The following is a 9,658-nucleotide window of genomic DNA, read 5'->3' as shown; positions in this document are numbered from 1 at the left end:
AGTCCTAGCTGAGCGTTGACTATGGGCCAAGCACAAGGACTGAAGCTTCACGCCAGCATCTCATTCAGTCCTCCTGTCAGTCCCATGAAGTATTAACGATTATTTTCATAGCTGACAACACTGAGAAGGTGGACCTGTTGCCCAAGGCCACGTGGCTCCCATGGGGCAGAGCCCACATGTGAAAGTGTGGTGCCCAACTCTTACCTACTGGCCACACGGCTGCCCCAAACACATCCGATGCCTTCGATGCTCTGAAAGGAGCATCCGCCTGGGTTCTAACCCTGTGATACCAACACATGCATCCTAAAGAGTAAATGGAGCTTCTGGTGCCCCGCCTCACCTGGGGGAGGGGCAGTGGTCTCTCTTCTCACCGCCCCCACAACCACCCCCCCTCCCCCTCCCCGGGCCCCCCACGCAGATCTGCCCCCTGCTGGGCTGTTGAAGCCAAGGAGAGATGAGTTTACGTACCACCTGCTCCTGTGCTGTGTCCTTGGCCACCACATCCTTACAAAGCCTCTTGCCTAAAGTGCTATTTAGGTTTGGGGCCAAGAAGAAAGGAAAAGAGGAATAGCTGAGGCCTAAAATAAGTATATTAGCAACCAGGAGAGAAACTCTGGCTCATAGAAGCAAATGAAGAATCTGTAAGCTTTCAGCCTCCTGAATTTGTGGCGCTTTCCCCTGCGTGCTTAATACGAGCTGACAGCCCGCATTGTTCTGCCAAGACAAGGTAGCCGAATCCCGGTGATAGGGTGAGGGGAGCAGAGGGACAAAAGCACCAGAGCTGTGGAGGGGGTGGAGGCAGGGGGGGAAATAAAGAGAGAGGGCCAGTGGGGGGTGACTCTTAATCGGGGGCCTGGCAGGAGACCCTGGGAACAGCAGCCCACTGACAGTGGAGACCAGGAGCTCCAGATGGCTTTTTGTCTCGATGCAATAAAAAATGTAATCTGACAGGCCCTGGGATGGGACTCGGGGAACAAAAGTCTGCAGGGCGGGGGAGCAGGAGTGGGAGTGGGCTGGGTTAAAGGTATCGGAGTCTGAGGAAGACAAAAAGAAGTGACTGTCTCTTCAAGCAATTACAGGCTTTGCAAATGACATTTAATTCCAGAGGTGTGCGAGAGGGACAAAGCCAGTTGTTTTCTGGTCTTGGCAAGGGGAGAGGAATGGGAAAGGCACTGGACATTTGACCTCTGAAGAGAGGTGATAACTTTGCCCAATAACCGCGGATGTGGGCTCCACACACCCGCCCCCAGCCCCCGTCATTAGGGGATGATGGAAAGATGCAGGGCTTCCTGGGGCAATTTAATTGCTCATAGATGGAGAAGTGATGAGCTCCGCCATCCTGTGCAGACGTCCTCTAGGAGCCCAGCTGCTGTATGAATGCGGCTTCTCAGAGGGGGACACACCCCCACCTGCTTCACCGGGAACACACAGACGCCCAGGGAGGCAGTGGCGCCTCTGAGGCCTCTGATGGGCCTGTCGCTTTTTATTAAGTAATCTCTGCCTTCCAAATCACTGCATGTTTTCCTCCCAAAGGTCTTGGTTGCTGTGTGGGCCCAGCACACAGCAGGCCCCGATAAATATTAAACAGTGGATGCTGGTGATGTCTCCAGATTTCATTGTAGGGGACAACTTGGCCCCAGGGGATGGACCCCACTCTAGGACTACGGCGTGGTCACCATGGCTAGACAACAGGATATTTAAGGGGTGAAGTTTTAAGGGTTCTAAGACAGGAAAATGGGGCAGGAGAGTTAGTGGCTATTAAAAAGAGCCTATTAGAGAGACGAAAATGACAAAGATGGAAGCTGCACAGTGCTGGTGAAGATGTGGGGAAACCGGCACTGCCACGTGATGGGAGGGAGGCTTTTTCAAAAACAGTGTGTCAACGTTGATCAAAATGTTAACATCCACACTCTGACCCAGCGATCCCACGGCCCTACCCCAGGACAAGATGACAGACGTACACGAGGTGGGAGGCACAGGGTGTTCATGGCAACAGCGCTCATTACAAAATAGAAAGAACCCTAAATAGTGATCATCAGGGAAATCGATGGTACATCCATACAGGGGAATACTCTGCCGTTATTAAAAAATAGCGAAGGGAGTGTACATCTACTGATATGGAAAGACCTTTAAGACACAGTGTTGGGGGCCGGCCAGGTGGCGCAGCGGTTAAGTGCGCACATTCCCCTTCAGTGGCCCGGGGCTCGCCGGTTTGGATCCTGGGTGCAGACATGGCACTGCTTGGCACACCACGCTGGGGTAGATGTCCCACATATAAAGTAGAGGAGGATGGGCATGGATGTTAGCTCAGGGCCAGTCTTCCTCAGCAAAAAGAGGAGGATTGGCAGCAGATGTTAGCTCAGGGCTAATCTTCCTCAAAAAAAAAAAAAAGACATAGTGTTAAGAGGAAAAAAATACTGGTCAGAAAACAATACATACAGCATGATAGCATGTAGGTTAAAAAAAACCCAAACCTTAAATATCTAAATATGGGTGCGTGAGCAGGTACGCGTCCATAAGTGCACAGACGGTGGTTCCCTCTGGAGGCTTTAAGCAAAAGGTATGGTGGGGGAGGGTTGTGAACGAGCTCTAACATTTACTTTTTCTAAAGCAAATATCTGTGCATTACTCACATAATTTAAAAATTAAAATATACATTTGACAAACATCCATGTTGTTTAAGCATGTTTTAGAGTCTGTTCAGGACTTGAGTCCCAGCAATGCCCCTCTCTGGGTTTATGACTCCATTTCCCTGAGCTTCAGTTTCCTCCCCTGTGAACTAGGGGTGGAAATAGTACCTACCCCTCGGGGTTGTTGAAAGATTTAGATGAGATATGCACAGAAGAGCTCAGTCCTCAGTAAACAGTAGCGGTCAGTACCATTCCAACCAAGTGTCTTTCAGGAGTGCTGAAGGGCAGGAGAGCAACAGATGAGCCCAAATTACCCCTTGAACAAAAGTCTCGAAATCTCTGAGGTGCTGGGGACATCTGTCAGCTGAGGCAACCAAGGACTCACTGACTTCCTCTTTGTCTCACGGCTGAATAGATCTGGGTGGCTTCTCCCTCGCTCCTTGTCTTCTGAGTTCAGGTGACGCAGCAGGAGTTGGAATGCTGGGCCCCAAGCCAGTGTTAGATGACGGGTGTCCCCGCCCTTCAGCAAGGATGAAGTAGGTGACGGCCAGGATTCCTCTCTGCAGGGGACCCTACCTGGGCAAGGGCTTTTTAGGGCAACATAGGTCCTTGGTCATCAGGGGTTTCACTCTCATTTGGCGTGACTTCCTGTCCCCAGAAGAATATGTTGGAAAAGCCACCACCAGAGCTATCAACAGAGCAGACAGAGGGGTGGACTCGCATGGTTTGTGCTTATTAAATATATGTTGAAGGTTTGCATGAAAATTAGAAAGAGGGAGGGAAAGAACTCAGATTTACGCCTAAGAAAGCGAGGTGTGTCCTCGGCTCTCCTTACAGCACGGGCCCTCAGAGGGCACTGGGAGAGATGTGCACCACAGTACCTTGGATTTCTATCTTATTCTGATGAAATTGCCCAGAAAAGGCAACAGCTCTTCTAGAGATGCACAACAAGTGAGCGGTCCAGGCAGAATAGGATTCAGGGTCTCTAGACCAGTGCTGTCCAAGAGAAGTACAATGATTACCTGAGACGCAATTTAAAATCATTTAGCAGCAATATTAAAAAGGAAAAAGAGACAAGTGAAATTAATTTTAATAATGTATTTTGTTTAGCCCAATATATCTAAAATACTATTTCAGCATATAATTTATATATGGTGACTACAGTTAACAAAACTGTATTGTATATTCAAAAGTTGCTAAGAGAGTAGATCTGAAAAGGCCTCATCATGAGAAAAAAAGTTTGTAACCATGTGTGGTGATGGATGTTAACTAAACTTATTCCAGTAATCATTTCGCATTATATACACATATCAAATCATTATGTTGTACACCTAAAACTAATACAACGTTATGTGTCAATTATATCTCAATTAAAAAATTTTAAAAATGATTGAGATAGTTTACATTCTTCTTTTTCATACTAAGCCTTCAAAAATCTGCTGCGTGCTTTACCTTACAGCACATCTCAACTAGGCCTAGGCACATTTTAAGTGCTCGATAGCTAATGGCTAGTGGCCACTATATTGGTCAGCGCAGCTCCAAGCTCATGGCCAGTTCAGTTTCCTTCAAGTGTCTGGCTGCAATCCCGGGGCGTGCATGTGTAGGAGTGGGGGTGGGTGTGTGTGGACCAAGGAGCTCAGAAAAAAATCCGTGATTTGGTGGGTGGAAGGCGCATTTGTGAAAGGGCAGCCAGCAGCAGCGGGCCAGGCCAGGCCCTGGGAGGGGCCGCAGCTTTAGAAACCGATGTGAATGAGCCGCAAAGAGCTGCAGCCACACCACGGGACAGAGAGAACCCAGGGAAGAAGCAGAGAAACAACCCAGGGGGTTTCAGGCTGCTCGAGCCCTAGGAAGGCCTGGCCAGCTGGCTGGGCAAGAGCAGCTCTCAAACACCAGCAATGGGCCTCTTCCTTAACTCAGAGGACCCAGCTCTGTGGGTCCCATGAGCCTTGCCAGGAAGGACACCGCTGCGCTTGCTGCTTCTCCTGTGTCTAGGCCACCACCTACAGCATGAGCCTTTATTTTTCTTCCAGAGCCAAAGTGAACAATACGAGCTTGACACCGCAATGCAAGGTGACATGGCATTAGGAGATGCTACCTTATCATGGTCTGGGGTCAGGGAGCCTGGGTACAAATCCACTTACTAGCTCGTGACTTGGTGAAAGTCACTTCTGAGCCTCCATTTCCCAAGCTGCAAATTGGGGAGGCTAATTGTGCCAACCCCATTGCCGACCTCATAGGGCAGTTGGGAGCATAGCTGGAAATGGTGCCTGTCCAGCCCTTCACCACAGGCCTGGCCCACAGGACGTCCTCCCCAAATGGCTGCTAGCTGCCGACAATCGGCAATTGCCCGCATCCTCTCCCTTGACCTTGGAGCTGCAGGCTTTGCAGTCTTCTGGCTGAGAAACAGGAAGACGGGAGGCCTGGGGACTTGTCAGAGGTCCCACAGCTACATCCTGGCTTCCTGACTCCCACCCAGCGCTCTTTCCACGACTAGTTAGAGGACATTTCTGTCTAGTGAGTAAGGTAGGATTCTTTTGTTTTCTCTTTAGTTTTTTACTTTTGGTTATTGTTGTTTGTTTTGGCTTCTAATGAAGAGGCAGGGCAGAGCTTTAAGAAGCTGACCTCTCCCTATCACTTCTGTTGGTCAAGGTCATCCTCTGAGGGACCCAGACTTCAGAGGGAAGCCTGAGGGGGCTCAGGGTGCTGGCTGAGCAGCTCAAAAGCCAAGACTGTATGAAGAGTACAGAGCGGGGAGGGTCAGGTGTGTGGAGAGTGAGTTCTCACCCGACGGAACGGGGACAGAGGAGCTGTGATAGGAATGTTTTCGGGACACTGCACTGGGCTGAGCTGAGCAGCCCCGGGTCCAGAAGGTCTTGGGGACCGCTGCTTGTTCAGAGGACTCTTGCATGAGAGTCCAGAAGCCTCACCTCTTCGTCCATCCTACCCAGATGAGGGCAGGGTACTTATTTCCAGGGGCAAGGTGCAGGAGGCCATAGAGAGTGAGGCCACTACAACAGACTCTTGTAGGGCTGGGACAAGTGTTATCTTACCTCTTAATCTGTGTCCTGGAAGCAACCTTGGAGGTCACCTTGTCCAAACATGTTGTTTTGCAGGAGGCAAAACCAAGGCAGAAGGAAGCTAAGAAATAGGCTCAAAGGCACACAGGGAGTGTCTGAGCCAGGTTTTTCATGCAACTGATTAAAGCAGGCGGTGGGTGGAGGAAAGAGACTCTGCACAAGGTGAAGGGAGGAAGGGACTGGAAGAGAATGCTTCTGCAGGGAAAGGGCTGCGGCCTGCTCATGCCATCTGCAGAAAGTGGCCCGAGCCCTTGTCTGTCTCGTTCAGAAAAGTGGAATTGTCCTCAAGATGAATGACCAAGTAGAGAGGATTGTGGAGCTGATCTGACACAGGCGAGACCCCCCCGGGAGGCCAGCTCACATGGGGCAGACTCCAAAGGTCCATCTTCAATAAACAACAATCTGATGATTGCTAATTATATAGCAGTGAATTTTGGGGAAACGACAGAGCAAAGTGTTAACACAACTCCCCTCCCAGGCTGGAGGACTTACAGCCCCAAGTCAGCTGGGGAGGAGGCACTAAGACGAAATAAGATTGCAGTGGGTGGGACTCAGATTGGAAGAGGGGAGGACAGTCTCAGATGTCACACTGAGAAGCCCAGGGGACCCAAAGAATCTGCAATCTGTTTCTCCAGGGCTTGAGGGACGGGGCAGGCAAGAGTCTTTGGAGAAAGTTTGACCTTGAGATAGATCTGATGGCCGCTTAGGGTTTCTCTTACCTGAAGAGTGTTTGTTGAATGGCTGAATGATGCAGTTACTGGAAGACTATCAGTGAGCTATTCTTCTCACCCAAGCATCACAGAACCAAGGCCATCGCATGCCACCAGGCTAGCAGGTCCTTTCCAGCTTGGAGCTTGCCTGGGCACAGGAGGCAGGGAAGTGAGGTCGGGAGTGGCATCCTGCACCCTCTTCCAAGCTCTGACATCCTTCTCTCCACCTGAGGGGTGAGGGGGTAATGGTTTTGAGCAACCCTCACAGCCGTACAGTGAGAGGAATAATTAACATGGCTAACATGCTCAGAGATCCCTACATGAGGGCGTTAGCCAGGGGCCAACAATATTAGAGTGATGATGGCTATTAGGATTACGCTATTGTTATTATGTTTGCTCTCTCAACCCTTAAATCACACTCCATCTAGCGATCGCTCGCATTTTATGTAATTATAGCTTATATAGGTAACAAATGGATATTTATGCCAGCCTGGGAGAGAGCCTTCTGCATATATTAATTTGCTTGATTAGTTATGTATTTGGTCTGCTTTGTTCCCCCAGATTCCCCTTTCCTGCCCAGCTTCCACGGCAAATTAATGAGTTTTAACACCTTGCAAAAGTGGGTTGTGCCATGGGAGTACCTCGAGTGTACTCTGGGCTCTAAATCCACACATTCAGAGGCTTCCTAAAGGTTATGCAAAGGTTAACAAACAATTAATATGTTGAATCAGTGTGCTAAATCTGTTTACCCAGTTTTTGCAATCTAAAGGCCATTAGCCATCAGCTTCAACATTTTAGATTGATCTCTCTTTTTCCCAACCCACCCCTACTCTGTCCCCTGGATAATTTGGGTAAAAAAGAGGAAGAAAAAAATCTGAATTAAGAGCACTAAATACCTCTGGAAAGTTGGGGTTTTGTTGCTACGTAAGGCTCAAAGCTTTGGGAGTCCTGATAGACTTGATCCAGTGGGTTGAAAATTTTGAGAAGACAGTGCAAAATGGGAGGCATTTCTGCCTTTCTAATGACCAGCAAAATGTAGCTAGTCTTAAGAGTGGGTGCCATATTGAGTTCTCATGCTGGTTTTCTCTCTTGTTTACAGGGGGAAGGAATGGAGAAGAGGTGTGGGTAACTCCTACCTTTGGGGACTAACAGGAAAGAGACCTTCTGCCACTCTGTCCTCCAAGGAGAAAACACCGCAGAGTACTTGGGGCCCAGAATGCTCCTTTCCTTAGGAGGCAGGAGGAAGAGATTAAGGAATAGCCAAATGTAATCCAGCTGGTCCCCCCAGGGGCCTTCTAATTCCACAAAGAATCTCATCATTCCCCACGTTTTAGGATGCTGTTGATGAGGATAATGATAATGATAATGATAGTCATGACAACAGTGACGACAATGGCCTTGATGAGATGGGCAAGATTTATCCTTAGAGTCTAGGGTCCACGAGAAAAGCAACCCACTGTCCATCCCATTTGGCGCCTTTAAAAGAAGCTGTCCTGCCCACACCACCCACCTCTAGCCCAGGCTCAACAGAAACAGCCTCCCATGTTGACCTGGACCCTCTCTCCTTTACCTGTTTCCTGTTTCTCTTGCTTGCCAATGACCTTGTCTCGATACCTAAGAGCCCCTTTCTGGATGACCCTTCCTGCACACAGACTGCCAGCTTTGGCCCTTGGGGTGCCTTCTTAGACAAGATTTGACATTTGCTCTTGGACTCTGGTCTCTGGGGAGCTGGTGTCTCCAAAGGACCCAAAAGAGAAACACACCCAGAGGACACCAGATGACAACTGTCCCAGTCAGCCAGGACTGAGCTGGCCCTTCACCCTCTCCCCATCCTTCTCCCACACTGGCCGAGGCCCAGGCTGCCTATCAGTGGGGAAGGAGAAAAACGGAGGAGGAGCTGACCCACAGGCCAAGCTTATGGAGGGGAGAAGTCACACTTGCATGAGAGTTTGAGATGAGACTGGATTGACATTTTATTACCTAAAGAAACAAGACTCTTCGTTAATACCTGGGAGCAACCAAAAAGCAAGAAAAAGGGAAGTGAACCCCCAGGACCAGTGTGCAGGGCCATGGGGAGGAGAAGAAAGCTGCTTTCTGCCTGCGCCCTACCAAGCTGGGCTCATCCAGTCATCTGGTTACCCCACAGTTTCCACTTCTATAATGAACTCGTGGGACTTACAGAGAGAGTGAAAATAAACTCTATGTTTTAAAAAGAAAGAAAAGAGCTTTGTCCTCTAAATTTCAGTGTTAAGATTGATGAGAAAGCATCCTAACGGGAGCCTGAACTGACCAGGTGAGGAAGGAGATGAGGTGTACTCTTGGGACTTGGGAAGTAGGCTTCTTCAAGGTTTTATGTCTAAATAAAACTACAGATTTCAGCAAAAACAAGTGACGTGGCAAGCTCTGAGTATACAGCAGCCACCGTGAGCTGTGGGACCCAGGTGCATAGTCGGGGTAGCCGGCATTTTTAGAATATTAAAGTGTTCTTGTAGCATACACACATTCTTTCTTGAAAATTCCTGAGAAATACCCACTCAGCCTCCCCCCAGCTTACGTAGGAGAGAGTCGAGGAGAGAACTGTTTGCAGCCAGGATGAGTTCTTCGTGGAGACCCCAAGAGAGCCAGGTCCTCTGACGGCAAGTCAAGGTCTCTGAGGCCGTTTCACATAAAAGAAAGAATATAGTTTCATTGTTTAAAGAAATGCCAAGCTGATGACATGAAGGAAAAAGTGGATAAGCTATATCATGCCCTCTGAATCATGCGAGTGTTTTATGCATTGATTTAATCCTTAAAAATAGAGGGGGGCATTAGGTTATGTTTGGGGTGGGCTGAAACTGTCGGCTCTGGCTTGCCCAGCGGTCAGCTCCTGATGAAGTGTGCATGTTGACTGTGGGGGTGGCAGCAGTGGGGAAATATGCTGTGCAAACCGATCCACTGGCTCTGCAGAGGTGGCCAATGGCACACGATCAGCACACATGTGACCCGACGGGCCCATCTATGCAGCAACAGCCCTGGGGAAGAGCAGGCTGGCTCCGAGCCGACTGGGGCCCAGTGATGGAACCCAGGCACCCCCACTCCTGCCTGTGAGGGACATCTCCTTTGCTGCTGACTGCAAGTAGTGGTCTGTGCTCCATGGACGGTTACTCCCTTCCTGAGCCTGGCAGCCCTGTTTAGGAGGTCCATTCCCCCGTATGATGTTTTCTTTTCATAATAAGTGTGAAAGAGCATTTCAGCCTCTTGC

The 9,658-nt window shown here is 49.4% G+C and overlaps 1 long non-coding RNA gene across 1 annotated transcript; it reads right to left on the bottom strand.

Moving 5' to 3' along the window:
- Positions 1–1,087: 1,087 nt before the first annotated feature.
- LOC123276170 (uncharacterized) lies at positions 1,088–9,105 on the bottom strand. Its single transcript, XR_006512442.2, has 4 exons — positions 8,972–9,105; positions 7,554–7,644; positions 6,427–6,644; positions 1,088–3,626 (listed from the first exon to the last, which is right to left on the bottom strand). It is a non-coding gene; the product is annotated as an uncharacterized lncRNA (long non-coding RNA).
- Positions 9,106–9,658: the final 553 nt, after the last annotated feature.

The sequence above is a fragment of the Equus asinus genome, chromosome 13, assembly GCF_041296235.1.
Source record: "Equus asinus isolate D_3611 breed Donkey chromosome 13, EquAss-T2T_v2, whole genome shotgun sequence".
Taxonomy (NCBI): domain Eukaryota; kingdom Metazoa; phylum Chordata; class Mammalia; order Perissodactyla; family Equidae; genus Equus; species Equus asinus.
Note: the sequence above shows the minus strand (reverse complement) of the source record. Positions and strands in the feature narration are given on the sequence as shown.